Genomic DNA, 5,419 nt, shown 5'->3' on the forward strand with positions numbered 1-5,419 from the left:
GGGGCACCTCACTCCACTTGAGCGAACTTTCTACCCTGTGCGGTTCCTTTACCTCCCCTGTGGGGCATTGGGGGAGGTGGGGAGTTGGGTCCTTCTTTGGGAGTCCCTCCCCTTAGATCAAGAAGCTGGCAGGCTAGCTATCTTCTGCCTCACAATTGAGTCTGACCCTAAGGCAAATTGGGAACATATTTAGCTCTGTAAAAAGAAGCCTTAAAGGTGAAGCTTTGAGATTGGCAGATTCAAAGCTTTCACTTTCAAAAAATCCACCAAGATTCTTCTCCCTGTCATCCCCCCATTGACAAGGCTATATTGTCAAAGGAATAGAAAATGATGAATGGGACACTCTGACCTGAGTGTTGTAATATTTTGAAATTTTGTAATTTGGGGAATATGTACAATCTCTTTCTTTATAATCCTGGTCTGGCCAGCCTGGAATTATAATGAAAACTAGAAAAATAAACCAACAAAATACCTTCGCAAATTCTAAGAATTATTCATTAAGAAGTTCGAAATAGGATATTGGGATTGCTTTGGAAAAAAAAAAAGAGTTTTTGTTATCTTTGCTTGACCTGTTCCCTGAATTTGTAAAGGGAAAATCAATAGTGTTTGTTATCACAAACACTTATGATCAAAATGCTATAATGATTTGTAAAATATTTAATGTAATGACTGGCATGTGTTGATATCTCTCTAACTTTGAAGTGGATGCCAGGACTGATAAGATCAATTATTGTATAAGTCATTTGATGTCATTTGAAATTCATTGTTATGTTGTTGCCATCTTTCTAAGATTGTATTTTGTTTCTAAAAGTCTGTTTAGCTAGTGAAATTAAAAAATATATTTTGAAGTAGGAATAGTATTACAGCAATTTTTAAAATCTGGATTTTGTATTGCTTGTGTATTGGGTTTTTATGTTATAAAATTTGATCATTTAAAACTGTTATATCTGGGTTGCAAACAGGCAATAATGGTATTGCTGATATTTCATTTAAAATTTTGGCTATTATGAAAATATATAGTTGTAGTTTCCACATTATTAATGACAAGGTGAATTGGAAATGTGTTTTGTAGAACTTTTTTGAGAAAATGAAAATATATATATGGATATATTAGTGTTAATCTGAAGGTTTCCAGAATGTAAATGGTAAAGCAAATTTTTGTTTGTATATAAAAATTTGGAAAACACATCCAGTTGATTTAAGGTCACCAGATTAGCAATTAATTGGTTTAAATTTACATTAAGGAAAGGAACTTGTTTTAGGCTTGTAGTCCCTTAACAATGGATTTAAACTGATGAGAAATTGCAAGTTCATGTACAACAGGTAGAAGGGATTTCTATCAATTAGTTTTTACAAGTTTAGATTTGAGAAGTAAAGATGGTAAATGGAATCACTTATCTTTGTGAGACCTGGTAAATCTTTATTGCTGATTGCAGCCCAAAAGAATAAAAAAAATGCTCTAAACTATGATTGGTGAAATTTGCTATTTAAGGTGATTTTTTTTCCTTCCTTAGAATATCTCCTATGTTCAGAGAACATAGTCAGTAAAAGATATGAGCTCTTTTGTGTTGGCTTATTGGAAAATCTAATATTATTTTTTGTCCAGAATTAGAACATGTGCAAAAAGTTATGCAAACTGCTTAAGATCATCTTAACAGTTTTCAAATAACTTTCTTCATAAAAGTTTAATGAGATTGTAAAGCAGGAGAGATCTTGCTGTTTGGATCTGAATTTGTAGTTATTCCATGATCTAAATAACATTTGTAACTGAATGTATATGTTAAAGATTCCATTTTTGAAGTATCTTTCTTCCAGAGTGAATATAAGCAGAGGATAAAGAAGCTTTGTGAAACAAGGATGTATATCTACTATTCAGTTTTGAGGTTCAAGTCAGGAACCTCTATTGTTTAAGGCAGTATAGTAAAAGAATAATAACTTATGAAGTATCTTGTTTATATAGTTTGTAGAAATATAGAGGAAAGTGAAATAGTCTGAGTAATGGATTATACTAGCCCATTCTCACCCTACTTCTGGTCACTTTCCTCCTACTCCTTTTTGGCCCTTCTTTAGTCTCTTTGCTAGATTTGTTTCTTCTAGGCTCAGCACCCTTCATTTGCAGATGTCCTGAGACCATGACCCATTACCCCCTGGACCTGGCTTCGACCATGTTTTGTCCACTGGCTACAGACCAAGGTCCGCCCCCCCCAATGGTGGGACCCTAAGAAACAGACAGCTCTGTGTCCTCCCTCAGCATGAAGCCCAAATGATTTTGGGTCCCACCTGTTTAAGGGGGGAATGATGGGGTGCTTGGAATGATGGGGTACTTAGGTGCCTGTGTTTGGGTTGCTGAACCCCAATTTGTAATTTCAGAGTGATGAACGACCAATTGGGTATTAATACAATTGATTGTAATAATTGAATCAGAGATATTTTGGTTGAGAGAAAAGAAAGATACCATTTTTAACACCAGGTTAATTATGGTTAAGTATGTTGAGAGCATGAGGAAATGTTAGGAAGGCAGAAAGATTTGTAACTTGACTTTGTAATTAATAGCTCAATCAAATTTTAGATGGCCCTATCTGAAGGGCACTAGTCTATATTTATTTGCTATTTAATAATTTGGGGGACTGTAAATTTTTCTATCATTCTGAACCTTAATTACAGAAATCCATCCTCATAAAAGCCAATGGGATGACAGAGGCTGCAAACTGCAAACTGTTCAAGGAGGATGTCAGTGATTGGAAAAGTCTGAGGACAACCTCGGACACTGCCCAGGTGGGATCTCTCTGACTTTATTTCCAATTGTGCATTTTCTTTCTGAAAAGGACCCCACCCCCACCACCTATTTATGCCTAAGCCCTTCTTTCAGCACCTGGTGCCTGTCTAAATGACTACCAGAAATGACTGATGCCTGGATCCAAACATGTCCAAGGAAGTTTTCCTTCTGGCAATGCTTATGACGTTTCCCTCCTTTTTTCTATAGCAAATTCATTGAGAAGTAATATTCAGGGCCAAATAAATGAATAAACATAGAGATACCATCCTTCAAAGAAGGAGATGGTTAGTAATAAGGCAAAACGTAATGAAATAGGTGCCTAATTGACCAGGATGGTGAAGTTTGAGGAGAGCAACAGGATCAGACTTAGATAATGCCTAGAATTAAAAACAGATGCATAAAAATTGGCTTTAAAATTTTCTATTATGTGAATGCATGCTCTGAGCATGTTTGGGAATAAGATCACGGGTTTGGATTTTGGATTTTATCACAAGGATTGGATAAGATAATGGTAAGGGTGAAGCCAAAGTTACTTTGTTAAAGCATCTGTCTTAATTTTACAAAGGGCAGATGAAATCAATTTTTAAAAAAGATTTTCATATTTTAAAGATTCTTATACCAGGTACAGGATTTAAGAAAGGTGGAAATAACAAAGAATAAATAAACTGAAAATTCCCTGTAGTTTTAAAATACAAAACTAATCTTAAATGAGTGTGCCAAGTATTAAGTATTATAATTAATATATTAATATGTTAATTCAGAATTATCTGGTCACCTCTAGATCTGAACTGGAAAAGCAGAACTTTGTAAATTCTATAACTACATGAGGCATGTGGGATTCAAAAGTGTTGTTTAAATGAAATAGGTCGTTTTCTTGGTTATCTTGGTGACATGTATTTGTGTACCTGACAATATAATCATGTCATTTTTATAAAATTGTGAGAAATCCTCATTCTATTGCTTGAGCCTAGCCCTGTGTGACTAAGAAAACTGAACTATTTGTTTGTACTGTTTGAACCTAGTCTTGCACATCTAGAAAACTGTACCTTTATATGTAAAATCATGTTTCTAAGAACACCTGTCAGGTCTGGCTGGCTGTGCCAGCTTGTACATATTATACATTTGAACTCTAGTCATCCGAAGATTACTCCTCTAAGCCAAGCTATCTGAAAAAGATGACATCAGATGCAGACAGCTTTCCCAAGAATCCGGACCTGACCTCTACTGGGACAGCTTCTTTCCTGGAGAAATTCAACTAGAGGACCAATGGAAAAATGTGGCCCCCTCCTCCTCCTCCTCCTGACTATGGCCTCCGTTATAGGACCCTACCTTATTAATCATTTTCTACAATTTGTTAAGTCCCTATTAACTCTGTTAAATTGCTAATTGTTATGGATCCCCACTACCAGCCCTTGGGAACAGAACTGACTGACCTGTATGATTCAACCTAGTGGTATCAAGGGTTTGACACATGCACATAAGAAGTGGGGAATGTTGTACCTGGCCCCATTCTTTCCCCTTCCCCAATCAGCTCTTCCTCATGGAAGTGAGCAGACTGCCAGGTTCAGCTCCACCCTCCCCCAACCTCAGCTCTCCCTCACAGAGGTATGTGGGCTGCCAGGTCAGGGAGACTTGGCGCTGGTGGGAATTTCAAGGTGTGTACTGACCAGTCACTGTTTTTGGCCTCTGCAAGTTTCTGCTTACATAATACCTAACCATTGGCCGTGTGGCATCCCTTTAAAAGCTGAGGCTTTACCTGAGACCTCTGCTGTATGTCCTGCCATGATGGTGGGATGGTAACTCTTCAGCCTGCCACGCGCTGATCAGCCAACATGGCGTAAATAAAGGATCCAATTCTAAATTGTTACTTGGATCTTGCTCACATTTTCTAGGTATGACATTGGGAACTGGGGAAAAAACTTATTGTAGTATTGGAACCTTGTTTTGTGTGACTGGGAAATTGGACCACCTCTACCTGCTGTTTTGAAACTCTTAATTAAGGACTAAGTTTATGCTGATCAGAAACTAAATCAGATCCAAAGACTGATGCAAGAAGTTTTTTCACAATTGTACATCTCAAGCAACCCATATGTCTTATATGAAAACCAGGCCCATACTGATCAGTTATTGTTTATGTGATCTTTTGATTGTTTACAGACATGTGGGGAGAGTGAGATATATCTTTTTCTGAACTCTGGGAATTGTGCCTGTTCACTCATCTCCCCTCCCCCCCCAATTTGGAAAGTGCCTAATCTTTAATCCAATTAGAAATCAGATCACTTAATGTTGTGTTATTTCCTTTTAATTAATTGGCTTTATTTGATTGGTTTATTTTAAGTTTATTTATCTTATGTTTAATTTATGAAATAAAACAAGCATTTCCATAACGTAGTAGAATTGTTTTAAAAGATCATTACACATGAAACTGCAAATCTGTTATATAGAACTTAATATTCCTCTTAAATATAAAACAAAGTTAGTCTCACAACCCTTTCTGGTGGAAGGGTAAGTATTTGTTGCTAATGATTCCCATAATATCTTGGCTTATAAAAAAAAATAAAACAACACCTAGAATTAAGATACTCTACAGATACATCCTTTCAAAACCACAGCTCATGAGTCCAAAACAACGTATTTATTTTC

At 36.3% G+C, this 5,419-nt stretch overlaps 1 long non-coding RNA gene across 1 annotated transcript in view; it reads left to right on the top strand.

Annotated features, from left to right (window-relative positions):
* LOC138175057 (uncharacterized) overlaps positions 1-5,160 on the top strand; it is a 6,447-nt gene extending 1,287 nt beyond the window's left edge. The window contains exons 2-3 of the long non-coding RNA XR_011171862.1: positions 2,665-2,775; positions 3,910-5,160. This is a non-coding gene — a long non-coding RNA (uncharacterized lncRNA). The remainder of the gene's footprint in view (positions 1-2,664; positions 2,776-3,909) is intronic.
* Positions 5,161-5,419: the final 259 nt, after the last annotated feature.

The sequence above is a fragment of the Petaurus breviceps genome, unplaced genomic scaffold, assembly GCF_028583685.1.
Source record: "Petaurus breviceps papuanus isolate PSGF00001 unplaced genomic scaffold, PetGlider_PUasm1.0 76, whole genome shotgun sequence".
Classification (NCBI taxonomy): domain Eukaryota; kingdom Metazoa; phylum Chordata; class Mammalia; order Diprotodontia; family Petauridae; genus Petaurus; species Petaurus breviceps.